The 13,991-nt window shown below is 39.5% G+C and overlaps 1 protein-coding gene and 1 long non-coding RNA gene across 6 annotated transcripts in view; one reads left to right on the top strand and one right to left on the bottom strand.

Annotated features, from left to right (window-relative positions):
• The window catches only part of LOC105488934 (uncharacterized), a 53,944-nt gene extending 40,532 nt beyond the window's left edge, over positions 1 to 13,412 (top strand). The window contains exons 3-7 of one of the 3 annotated variants that reach the window (XR_011619621.1): positions 8,722 to 8,761; positions 9,514 to 9,672; positions 10,921 to 10,989; positions 11,701 to 11,900; positions 13,178 to 13,412. This is a non-coding gene — a long non-coding RNA (uncharacterized lncRNA). Of the gene's footprint in view, positions 1 to 8,721; positions 8,762 to 9,513; positions 9,673 to 10,920; positions 10,990 to 11,700; positions 11,951 to 13,177 lie in introns of all 3 variants that reach the window. The other 2 variants (XR_011619623.1, XR_011619622.1) reach the window with 2 other exon arrangements.
• The window catches only part of LOC105488933 (retinoic acid receptor beta), a 770,293-nt gene that overhangs the window by 204,799 nt on the left and 551,503 nt on the right, over positions 1 to 13,991 (bottom strand). The window lies entirely within an intron of this gene.

A 13,991-nucleotide genomic window follows, 5' to 3' on the forward strand; every position in this document is an offset into this window, starting at 1 on the left:
ACCAAGGACCCTCAGAGAGTTCAATTCACTGCCCTGCTACCTCCACCAGAGCAGGTGCTGGTATCCATGACTGAGAGGCCTGAAGATGGATCACATTGCAGGACTCTTTACAGACCCTCCCCAGCATAAGCCTGGAGCCCAGTAGCTCTGCTGGGTGGCTAGACCCAGAAGAGAAATAACAGTCACTACAGTCTGCTTCTTAGGCAGCCACATCCCTAGGGGAAGGGGGAGAACACCCCATCAAGGGATCACCCTGTGGGACAAAAGAATCTGAATAGAAGCACTTGAGTCCCATGTCTTCCCTCTGACGTAATCTACCCAAATGAGAAGGAACCAGAAAAAAGATTCTGGTGATATGACAAAACAAGGTTCTTTAACTCCCAGCAAAGATCACATTAACTCACCAGCAATGGATCTAAACCAAGAAGATATCTCCGAATTTCCAGAAAAAGAATTCAGAAGGTCGATTATTAAGCTACTCAAGGAGACACCAGTGAAAGGTGAAAACTAACTTAAAGAAACTTAAAAATAATACAAGATATGGATGAAAAAAATCTCCAGAGAAATAGATAGCACAGAGAAATCCAAAATACACTGCAAAGTTTCAACAGTAGAGTTGAACAAGTAGAAGAAAGAACTTCAGAGCTCGATGACAGGGCTTTCAAATTAACCCATTCCAATAAAGAAAAAAAAAATTAAAAAAATGAATAAAGCCTCCAAGAAATGTAGGATTATGTTAAACAACCAAACCTATGAATAATTGATGTTCCCAAGGAAGAAATTTAACAGCTTGGAAAACTTCTTTGAGGGAATAATCGAGGAAAATTTCCCTTGCTTTGCTAGAGATCTAGACATCCAAATACAAGAAGCTCAAAGAATATCTGGGAAATTCATTGCAAATAAAATCATTACCCACGCACATAGTCATCTGGTTATCTAACTTCAAGATGAAGAAAAGAATCTCAAGAGCTGTGAGGCAAAAACAAAGCGTAACCTATGAAAGAAAACCTATCAGATTAACAGATTTATCAGCAGAAACCCTTCAAGCCACAAGGGATTGGGGTCCTATTTTTAGCCTCCTTAAACAAAACAATTATCAGCTAAGAATTTTGTATCCAGTGAAACTAAGTTTCATCAATGAAGGAAAGACAAAGTTGTTTTCAAACAAATACTGAGAGAATTCACCACCGCCAAGACAACACTATAAGGGCTGCTGAAAAGAGCTTTAAATCTTGAAACAAAACCTCAAAATACACCAAAATAGAACCTCCTTGAAGCATAAATACCACAGGGACTATAAAACAATAACACAATGAAAAAAATAACTAAGGTATTCAGGCAACAACTAGCACAATGAACAGAATAGTACCTCACGTCTCAATGCTAACATTGAACGTAAGTGGCCTAAATGTTCCACTTAAAAGATACAGAATGGCAGAATGGATAAGAATTCACCAACCAAGTATCTGCTGTCTTCTAGAGACTTACCTAACACAGAAAGACTCACAAACACTTAAGGTAAAGGGGTGGAAAAAGATATTCCAGGCAAATGGACACCAAAAGCAAGAAGGACTAGCTTTTCTTATATCAGACAAAACAGACTCCAAAGCAACAAGAGTTAAAAAACACAAAGAGAGACATTACATAATTAAAAAAGGATTAGTTCCATAGGAAAATATCACAATCCTAAATATACATGCCCCTAACACTGGAGCTCCCAAATTTATAAAACAATTATGACTAGACCTAAGAAATGAGATAGATGGCAACACAGTAAGAGTTGGGGGCCTGTAATCCCAGCACTTTGGGAGGCCGAGACGGGTGGATCACAAGGTCAGGAGATTGAGACCATCCTGGCTAACACGGTGAAACCCCGTCTCTACTAAAAAATACAAAAAAAAACTAGCCGGGCGTGGTGGCGGGCGTCTGTAGTCCCAGCTACACGGGAGGCTGAGGCAGGAGAATGGCGTGAACCTGGGAGGCGGAGCTTGCAGTGAGCTGAGATCCGGCCACTGCACTCCAGCCCGGGCGAACGAGCAAGACTCCGTCTCAAAAAAATAAAATAAAATAAAATAAAATAAAATAAAAATAAAAAAGGGTTGGGGGACTTCAATACTCCACTGACAGCAGTAGACAGGTCATCAACACAGAAAGTCAGCAAAGAAACAATGGACTTAAACTATACCTTAGAACAAATGAACTTAACAGATATTTACTGGATATCCTAACCAACAACTGCAGAATATACATTCTACTCATCAGCACATCGAACATTCTCCAAGGTAGGCCATATAATAGGTCACAAAACAAGTCTCAGCAAATGTAAGGAAACTGAAATTATAACATGTATGCTCTCAGACCACAGAATAAAATTGGAAATCAACTCTTAAAGGAATCCTCAAAACCATGCAAATAAGTGGAAATTAAGTAATCTGCCTCTGAATGGTCGTTGGGTCAACAATTAAATCAAGATGGAAATTTAAAATTTCTTTGAACTGAATAATAGTGACACAACCAAAACCTCTGTGATACAGCAAAAGTATTCTTAAGAGAAAAGTTCACAGCATTAAATGCCTACATCAAAAAGAACACAAATAGACAAACTAAGGTCACACCTCAAGGAACTAGAGAATCAAGAACAAACCAAAACCAAACTCAGCAGAAGAAAAGAAATAATAAAGATCAGAGCAGAACTAAATGAAATTGAAACAATAAAAAAATACAAAAGATAGAAAAAACAAAAAGCTGGTTCTTTGAAAAAATAAACAAAATTCATAGACCATTAGGGACATTAACCAAGAAAAGAAGAGAGAAGATCCAAATAAGCTCAATTAGAAATGAAACAGAAGATATTACAATGTATACCACAGAAATACAAAAGATCATTCAAGGCTACTATGAACACCTTTATGTGAACAAACTAGAAAACCTAGAGGAGATGAATAAATTCCTGGAAATATACAACCCTGCTTGATTAAGCCAGAAAGAAATGGAATATCTTAACAGACCAATAACAATCAGTGAGATTGAAATGGTAATAAAAAAAAAAATTGCCAACAAAAAAAAGTTCAGGAACAGATGGATCCACAGCTGAATTCTATCAGAAATTCACAGAATGGGTACCAATCTTATTGAAACTATTTCAAAAAATAGAGAAAGAAGAAATCCTCCCTAGGTCATTCTATGAAGCCAGTATCACCCGAATACCCAAACCAGGAAAGGATATAACAAAAAACTACAGACCAATATTCCTGATGAACATAGACACAAAAATCTTCAAAAAAAATACTAGCTAACTGAATCCAAAACCCTATCAAAAAGATAATCCACCATGATCAAGTGGGTTTCATACCAAGGATGTAGGGATGGCTTAACGTATGGAAGTCAATAAATGTGATACACTACATAAACAGAATTAAAAACAAAAATCACATGATCATCTCAATAGACACAGAAAAAAGCATTTGACAAAATTTGACAAAACCCAGCATCGCTTTATGATGAAAACCCTCAGTAAAATCAGCATAGAAGGGACATACCTTAAGGTAATAAAAGTCATCTATGACAAACCCACAGCCAACATTATACTGTATGGGGAAAATTTGGGGTCATTCCACCTGAGAACTGGAAAAAGACAAGGATGCTCACATTCACCACTTCTATTCAACATAGTACTGGAAGTCCTAGCCAGAGCAATCAGACAAGAGAAAGAAATAAAGGGCATCTACATCGATAAAGATGGAGTCAAACGGTTGCTGTTTGCTGATATTTGACTGTACACCTAGAAAACCCTAAAGACTCATCCAAAAAACTCCTAAATCTGATAAATGAATTCTGTAAAGTTTTGGGATACAAAATCAATGTACACAAATCAGTAGCACTGCTATGCATCTACAGTGTCCAAGATGAGAATTAAATAAAGAACTCAACCCCTTTTACAGCAGCTGTCAAAAAAATATACATAGGAATATACCTAACTAAGGATGTGAAAGACCTATACAAGGAAAACTACACAACACTGCTGAAAGAAATCACAGACAACACAAACAAATGGAAACACATCCCATGCTCATGGATGGGTAGAATCAATATCGTAAAAATGACCATACTGCCAAAAGCAATCTAAAAATTCAGTGCAAATCCCATCAAAATACTATCATCATTCTTCATAGAACTACAATACACAATCCTAAAATTCACATGGAACCAAAAAAGAGCCGACATAGCCAAAGCAAGACTAAGCAAAAACAACAAATCTGGAAGCATCACATTACCTGACTTCAAGCAATACTATAAGGCTATGGCCACCAAAACAGCATGGTACTGGTATAAAAATAGGCACATAGACCAATGGAACAAAACGGAGAATGCGGAAATAAACACAAATACTTATAGCCAATTGATCTTTGACAATGCAAACAAAAACAAAGTGGAGAAAGGACACCCTATTCAGCAAATGGTGCTGAGAAAACTGGCAAGCCACATGTAGAAGAATGAAACTGGATCGTGATCTCTCACTTTATACAAATATCAACTCAAGATGGATTAAGGACTTAAATCTAAGACCTGAAACAAAAATTCTAGACGGTAACATCAGAAAAACCATTCTAGACATTGGCTTAGGCGAAGACTTCATGACCAAGAACTCAAAGCCAAATGCAATAAAAACAAAGATAAATAGATGGGACTTAAACTAAAAAGCTTCTGCACAGCAAAAGAAATAACCAAAAGAATTAACAGAACATTCATAGAGTAAGAGAAAATCTTCACAATCTATCCATCCAACAAAGGACTAATGTCCAGAATCTACAAAGAACTCAAACAAATCAGTGAGAAAAAACAGACAATCCCATCAAAAAGCGGACTAAGGACATGAATAGACAATTATCAAAAGAAGATATACAAACGGCCAACAAACATGAAAAAATGCTCAACATCACTGATTTTCAGGGAAATACAAATAAAAACCACAATGTGATACCATCTTACTTCTGCAAGAATCATCATAATTAAAACATAAAAATAGTAGGTGTTGGTATGGATGTGGCAAAAAGGGAACACTTTTGCAGTGCTAGTGGGAATGTAAACTAGTACAACCACTGTGAAAGACAGTGTGGAGGTTCCTTAAAGAACTAAAAGTAGATCTACTATTTGATTCAGCAATCCCACTGATGGGCATCTACCCAGAGGAAAAGAAGTCATTATATGAAAAAGCCATTTGCACATGCACATTTACAGCAGCACAATTCACAACTGCAAAAATATGGAACCAGCCCACATGCCCATAAGACAATGAGTGGATAAAGAAAATATGGTATATATACTGTGGAATACTACTCAGTCATAAAAAGGAATGAAATAATGGCATTTGCAGAAACCTGAATGGAGTTTGAGACCATTACTCTAAGTGAAGTAACTCTGGAATGGAAAATCAAACATTGTATATTCTCACTTATAAGTAGGAGCTAAGCTATGAGGACACAAAGGCATAAGGATGACACAATAAACTTTGGGGACCTGGGGGAAAGGTGGCGGGGGGTATGAGGAATAAAAGATTGCACATTGCAAACAGTGTACACTGCTTGGGTGATGGGTGCACCAAAATCTCGGAAATTACCAAGAACTTATCCATGTAACCAAACACCGCCTGTTCCCCCAAAACCTATTGAAATTTAAAAAATATTATCAAAGTTATTATTGTTTTGCTGAAAAGTACTAGGAAAAGTCAAAGTGCTTTAGATATACAGGGCTTAGCAGGGTTCTGAGAATCTACTAAGAGCTGAGTAAATATTTGTTGATGGAAGGAAGCATGTTGAAAGTTTATTGGGCATTTGATGAAATATGCCAAGAGAGTAATTTTTAACTTTTTCCTTTGATGACAGCTTTTACTACTGTGAAGCCCAAACTTGATAAATATGATAGGATATGCATTTCATTATTCTATTTGAGTAGACTTCCACTACATATTTAAAAGCCTGTACTGTTATATTTTGAAGAGAAAAAAATGAATGGGTCTTCTAATATTCACACAGATACCCTTCGTGTTTTTATATCCCACAGATTGTCTTTCACCCAGTCTTAGTCCGTTTGGGCAGCTATAACAAAATACCTTAGACTGGGTAATTCATGAGCAACAGAAATTTATTGCTTATAATTCTGGAGACTGGGAAGTCCAAGATCAAGGTGTTGGCAGATACAGTGTCTGGTGAGGGCTTTTCTTCATAGATAGTGTCTTCTATGTGTCCTCACATGGTAGAAGAGGCACACAAGCCTCCTTGTCAAACTCTCAAACTCCCAGGGTCAAGCAATCCTCCCTCCTCAGCTTCCTGAGTAGCTGGGGGCTACAGGCATGTACCACGGCACCTGGCTTTCAGGCCTCTTTTATAAGGGTGCTAATTCCATTCATGAGAGCCCTATCCTCACAATCTAAACACCTCCTAAAAGTCCTACCTCTTAATATCATCATATCGGTGATTAAGTTTCAATATATGAATTTTGGGGTGACACAAACATTCAGATGACAGCACTCGGTAAGATAAATAACCGCAGCCTCTGTCTAAGCCTTCAAATTTATCTTTCCGCCAGCCTCGTTTTACCCCTTGAGCCACAACTGATCCAAACTTATGTCTCCTTACCACCCGTCTGGGAACCTTTTGCTAGCTACATCAGTACTCTTCCTCATTTTCTTTACCTTTGTTCAAGACTCAAATATTATTGTCTTCTCTTTTATACATTTTCAGGCTAATGCTCTTTTCCCTTGTGCTCCAATGCGCTTCGAAGATAACTAGTTATTTTAATTATTTCTATGCATACAGGTGTACTTTCTATTAGTGTGAATTTTGAAAGGGCAGATATTCATACATTCTATTGATTTTTAGGTCCATAGCAAATAAGCCCTGTACTGAACACAGAGGGGATGCTCAGCAAATACTTGTAAAATGAATGAATGGAAAACCAAGGTCTCTCATTCTCCCAAAACCCAGTTCTCTGCACTGGTCCTCTACTCTAAGTACTATGATAACTTCCTATGTGCCAAGCAGAGCTGACTAGCCTATGTTGCTGTATTTTATTGTCACAGCAACAACACTGAGTTGGTCCTATTGCTGGTACCCTTTTACTGATGAGGAAATTGAGACTTTTGAGACATTTAGTTACTTCCTCAAAGTCACACAGCTAATCAGTGACAGATGTCCCTCAAATGATGGTGCTGTGGAAAAACGAGGGAAGAAGCACATGACAAAATGGACATTGTTGGGTAAAAGCCACAACAATAACCACAGCAGTGTACACTAGTGCTATCACTAAAGCAGCAGCAGAATAATCCAAAATGATTACTATCTAAAACAAGGAAGGCAAGGCTGTGGGTAACCTGACGGGTCTCACCCAATCAACTCTGGTACTTGGAATTCCATCAAAACAATGGACAGATTGTTTCTGCCACCTCCCCAGAAACCTCTTCCAGAGGCTCTGCATGTGGAAATATAACCTTTAGCCAACCTAAATGTGGCACGCTGCTCTCTGAGCTCCATATTTATTATGAAGCTATTTTCATCATCTTCCTTTTCCTTGTTTTTTGCAACTGGCATTATGTTTCTGTCCTCTATTTTATTCAAGAGGATGTGTTTCTATTCAATGAAACAGATCAGTGGCCTTTTCTACCACTAAATCATAAATCTCCTCTTACAACTTTGAAGAAAAACCTAGTAATAAAAACAGTTTCTAGATTTTTTTTAATACCTAGAAATTCACTGACAAACAAGATTGAAAAAAAGCCTTCCCACCTACTCCACACGCTTGTGAACATTTACAACGCCATCATTGTTTGTTGTGTTTGATTCATTTTTGTCAGCAGGCTTCCCTTGTACAGTTAAACTACTTTCTTATGCTAAGCTCTCTGTGAATTGTCACAATGGTTGACAAAAATTTCTGTATCAAATACTACTTAATTTTAAGCACTTCTGTCTTCCAATTTATTACTTAGTACAAATTTCATTTTGCCAGGGCAAAAAAACAATTTGTTTGTTTCATGTTGAAAACAGTTTTCAAATAAATTCTGATGGTACACTTATCAAGCCCTCTTATCTTTCATTAAACTAATGCTTTCAAGCATAATTAAGAATGAAAGGGAAAACTAAGTATATTGTAATGCTCTGATATTAAAGAAGACATATCAAAATAAATTTACAATCACATCATCACATCAATCTCTACTACGACTACAATAGTATTATAACCATAATTAATTAGCTATGGTACAAATTACTAATAAATCTTTAGATATTAAATGCCTAATTTTTCAAAACCATATGTCTTTGTAAATTGATTATTTAGAATTTAGAGGCTTTTTAATTAGGAAGAAATTTATGCAATGCTGTATGTAATAATTAGGAATCAGCTTTTCTGCAATACTTTTGAACATCAGCAAAAATTAAAGCTGTGGAAAATAGTCTGAGTTAATTACAGTATTTCACTGTCAAAAATCAACATATAGGTAAAATTTAGAGGTTAATGTGGCATTTCCATTTCTTTAACTTCCACCTAGCCTTATGTTCTTAGTGCTTGAATCATTAACCGAATCCAAAAATCAATGAGACGGGGGAAGTCTCCTTAGTGATTTATGCCTCTAAGAAAGTTTTCATTTTATCCAATAGTTTCAGCAAACCTCATCAATCCAGGTTAAACATTTAATGCTCTTTTTTTTTTTTTTTTCTATTCCCTAAGGATAAAGCGGGAATATTTCTGAGCCTTGCCATCATTTTTGGTAAGTGATTATTTTGACATAAGACAAAAAAGCTGCTTTGTCAGGAGGGTGGGAACGCCATTTGGGGTCAAAGACATTGCTGAAGTGAGACCTCATTGTGTGTGTGGTCAAAAGACCCCAAGAGATGGGGAGAGGACCTGATGGTGAACCACTTCACACTCACAGGGGCCTGCTGAGGGTGGATTTCAAAGTCAAGGCCCTCCTGTGTCCAGAGGACTTGTGGGGAGGGAGCCTCGGACATATCTTATTCTGCCTACACTATAGAAAGGTGTGGAAGATACTATAAATAAGAGAGGAATATTACAAAAAACAAGGAATGATTGCCTACACAACACAGAAGCCAGTTTTTTCTCCTTCTTGCTTCAACTCCTCCCCACTTCAGTTCTCTGAAGACATCCCAGCCAATGTGTTTCCTACCCATAAGGTGCTGTAGGAAAGAGGGCGGTCTAGGTAAAATTCACCTTTGTTCCTCCCATTATGTCTTATTTTTAAATTTATTTTCTTTAATAAAAACCTAGATCCTCAGTCACCCAAAGCCAGTGTCCTCCTGTCCATCCAGGAAACAGAATTTTTCTTCCCTGATGGCTCCAAAAGGAATTAAGCCACTGTTTTCTCCTGCTGGGTTTCTGTTGTGCATCTTCAAGCCATTTCTTCATCTGAAGGTCTTCAGGCAAACCCACTAAACCTCTTGAGCACATGACTCAAGAGTGACAATTGCTAACAGATGCATTTGTACATTTGTATTCTGGCAGAATTGGTCTTAAATTGTTGCTCATAGGAGAAAGGAAGAGCAACTGTAGCACCTCTGTTCACTGTTGCTGGCAGATAACAAACTTGAGATGAAGCCACATTTACAGGGGGAAAATTGCCTACGCCCACAGAATGAAATTTCAGGCTTTGACAGTTGCTAGGTAAGTAAATGAGAATCATTTTATTCTGAGTGAACGTAACACCTAGCACATCTTGAACAATAAGAAGAGTTGGTGGCCCGAGGGTGGTGACACCCCAGGTTGTACATGTTCAGAAGAGTCTCCTGGGAGGAAATATAAGGAACTAGTGGCCAAACAATCGCCCCCTTATGGTTCCTCATAATCTTAACTAGAAAGTACAGCTCCTCTCAAAGGGAACCTCAGAAAATGACTTTAATTCTCTGATTTTAATTCAACAAATATTGCACCAACTCTGAAGAAGCCCTGTATGAAGGCCCAAGGCCTCCACCTGAATCCGGGATACCTTCATCTCATGCCTGAATGCTTTTAACAACCTCAAGTAGTTTCATGACTTCAATCTTTGCCCTGCAGCCAGAAAAACAAAAACAAACCTTTCTAAAAAGTTACTTTTTCCCTTCTTATAAAATCGTTCAATAACTCCACCTACCATCAGGAACAATCCCACTTCTTGACATAGACCTACAAGGCCCTCCCATGCTAGCTCCTGTTAACTTTTCCAACTTGGTTTCTCAGTGTGACCCACCCCTCTCCACCCCAGCCTCTATGCCTTTGAGAGGTTGTTCCCTTTCCCCACCCTTCCCTTTCCACTTTTCTGGCCAACCTTTAGGTTTCAGCTTTAACTGCTCCTTTCCCCAAAAAGCCTTCTCTGACTTGTCAAGTGGGTTAGATGCCCTCTTTCTGTGGTTCCACAGCTCCGTTTGTGTCCCCGGTGTATCTTTATCAGACTTTATTGCTTGTTTGTATTCTGTCTCTGGATCCTTCAAGGTTACAAGGGACAGAAACTCAGCTCGAATCAGCTTAAGCTAAAGAGGAAATGTGCTGGGCCCTGGGTTAGCTCCCAGACCGCCGGAAATGCCAAACAAACAAGCTTGAGGAAAGCAGAAACTGGGGCCCCTCCCAGATCTCTGGATTCTGCATTAGGGCTTTCAACACTGATCACGGCATATCTGTGAGAGTTCTGATTGCTCCTTCTTAGGTCATGTGTTTGCCTAGACTAAGAACTGTGGTCCTGGTTTAGGAAATATATAAGAAGATCTAGAATTCCACTTGGAACACTTTTCAAACCCTTGGGTAACAGAAAGGGAATGAAGGAGAACAGAAGGAGGGCAGGGCAGGCTGTTATGTACATCACCTATTGCTGCAAAACTAACAACCAGAAAACCTCAGTGGCAAACAGCAATATATATATATTTTTAAATGCAATTGCAGGAGGTCAACTGATACAGTCTTGATGGCTTCGCTTTAATCTGAAGGTCTGGCTGAACCAGGATCCTCAAGGTAGGGGAAACTGAGGCTTACTCCAGGGATGCTCATTTGGGGCCCCAGGCTGAAGGAGAAATGTCACCTTTTCATTGTCTGTGTCTTGCTCAGTGGCTGACACGTAGGATAGGTGCCTCATAAATTTGAATTTAATAAATGAGTAATCACGTCCAGTGTCCAATAAACTACCTCTTTAGCTTAAGATGATTTGAGTTTCTGTCCCTTGAACCCTTGAAGGATCCAGAGACCAAACATGAACAGGCAACATAGTCTGATAAAGACATACCAGGGACACAAAGGGGGCTGTGTGGTCCTTTCTATGGATCTTGGCAAATAGACAAGTCAGGAAAAGGTGCTTGAGACAAAGGGAATAGTCTGAATTTGGTATAAGAAGAGAGAGGGCACATCTTAGAATGGCTATGTGACTAGTACATGGAACGCATTGCAAACTACAGGGCTACAATGGTAAATAGAGGACAAGTGCGGAGGGAGGAGTGTACGCTTTATTCTGCCTATAAGTATCTATTAGGGCCATGGGGGTACAACTCAATGTATGACCTCGTAGGTAAGAGTTTATGATGCATTTATGGCAAAACAGATTATAGGTGATATCTGAAATGGAATAATTTGGAACCAGTGCACCTATACAAATTTTTATTATTAGCTGGCTAATGAAGGAAAGAAATGCACTTAATTGGGTAAACAGTTTATTTCTTATCTTCTTTTAAGCTATCTGAAAAATAGAATTTGGCTAGCTGGTTTTCTACCCTTGAAAGTATAAAGAAGGCTGGACTGTCTGAAAATATTCTTTTCTGGGAGCATGTACGTAGACAACTGAAATAAACCGCAACTCACTGGTGCCAAATATATCACACAGCAGCCCACCTCCTGCCACGGTGAGCTTGTAGCAGAGAAAAGAATGTTCTCAGGTGAGGAGGATGTCAGCCTCATTCTAGAGAAAGAGGAGCCAGTCCTGCATGTGAGTGTGATTTCAAAGCTCGAGTTCTGAGGCTACAAAGAAAAAAAAGAGCTGAGGAACAGGTCCCTGTCCCCCGTCCCCAAACAATGATGCAGGGCCATCACCATCCATACCTTTTCATTTTAAAGACAGGAGTTGAGAGTCCAGTTGATAATTCTAAACACAAGCCTTTTGCCCAATATAGAGGACAACTCTCATTGTTATTCTATATACTGCTCATATTCCACCCTATTGGTTAATAGGAAATAATAACAATAAATAAAGCTTGCTCTGAGGAGAGAGGGAGGGAGGGAGGGAGGAAGAGAGGATGGAGGGAGAAAGAGAAGGAAGGAGTCATTGTACTGACTTTTCAGGTAAAAGCCAGACAACTGGTTAACAACTGCCATGCAGTAATGGGGCAGGGCTCTGCTGGGATGCAGGGACTCATGGACCCCCAGATAATTCTAATCAGACATGCTAGATGTTTGACAGAAAAGTGGATTCTGTTTGATGATTTGTTTCAAGAAGTTAAGGGGACAGAAGTTAAATTATGTTTCTGTTTTTTTCTTCCTCCAAATGAAACTCATTCTAAACACCCAACTAAAAAATGATCTTACAGATCTGTGTAGTCTAATGCCTATGGACATGTTGCTATTCAAATTTAAAATTAAAAACTTTTTTTTTTTTTTTTTTTTTTTGAGATGAAGTCTTGTTCTTGTCCCCCAGGCTGGAGTGCAATGGTGCAACCTTGGCTCACTACAACCTCTGCCTCCCAGGTTCAAGCGATTATCCTGCCTCAGCCTCCCAAGTAGCTGGGATTACAGTTGCCTGCCACCATGCCTGGCTAATTTTTGTATTTTTTAAGTAGAGATGGGGTTTCACCATGTTGGCCAGGCTGGTCTCGAACTCCTGACCTCAGGTGATCTGCTCGCCTCGGCCTCCCAAAGTGCTGGGATTACAGGTGTGAGCCACTGCACCCGGCCAACTAAAAACTTAATTTAAAAAATTAAATTAAAAAAATGTAGCTCTTTAGCAGTTACCATGTTAGATAACATAAATACAGAACATTTGCATCATCATACAAGTTGTACTGGACAGCACTGCAGATGCTGATGGTCACCGTTCTCTAACATTGCTCAGCCTCCTTGTTCTACCAACTGGAAGTCTGGGAAAATACTGGAGGATAGCAGAGGCTATCAATACAGGGGCTGTGAAATCTAACAGGCAAATCATCTTTTCATTTCTTAGGTTCAGAGAGGGGCTTGCCTGCTGAGGAGCCATGCTCTCTCCACGATGAAGAACTAGAGACCGTCTTGTGCAGCGGGCTGGCAGAGAGGAGCCAGACAGTGAACTGGAAAATGCCCAGGATCGCAATTCAGAGGACATGGGCTCTCACCTTGGCTCTGTGACTCGTTTTGTGCCTTTCATCCCTACAATCTCTCTGAACCTCAGTCTCTGAATCAATAAAATGAGACTAACCAAACCAATCTGGCTGAATATAAAGGTATAACATCCTAATCAGACACAGGAATTTGTGCTTGCATAGCAAATGCCTCAGTAGCATACCTTTGGGAAACCATTGCTCTTAGGTGGTATTGTGAACAATGGGCCTCCTAATCTAGGTGCTCTCACTCTAGTTCTTCCATGAGGATTTCTGGGAAGTCTGCCTATGAGGGAAGGTTGTGACCCGTGACCTACTGTTGCTTTGGGAGGTCTTCAGCAGCTGGTGCCAGCTGTGTTTTCCTGATACATTTTTTTGTTTGTTTGAGATAGATAGAGTCTTGGTCTGTCGCCCAGGCTGGAGTGCAGTGGCGTGACCTCAGCTCACTGTAACCTCCACCTCCAGGGTTCAAGCGATTCTCCTGCCTCAGCCTCCTGAGTAGCTGGGATTACAGGTGCGCGCCACCACGGCCAGCTAATTTTTTTGTATTTTGAGTAAAGATGGGGTTTCACTATGTTGGCTAGGCTGGTCTTGAACTCCTGACCTTAGGTGATCCACCCACCTCGGCCTCCCAAAGTGCTGGGATTACAGGCATGAGCCACTGTGCCCGGCCTCCTGATA

This window comes from Macaca nemestrina, chromosome 2 (genome assembly GCF_043159975.1).
Source record: "Macaca nemestrina isolate mMacNem1 chromosome 2, mMacNem.hap1, whole genome shotgun sequence".
Classification (NCBI taxonomy): domain Eukaryota; kingdom Metazoa; phylum Chordata; class Mammalia; order Primates; family Cercopithecidae; genus Macaca; species Macaca nemestrina.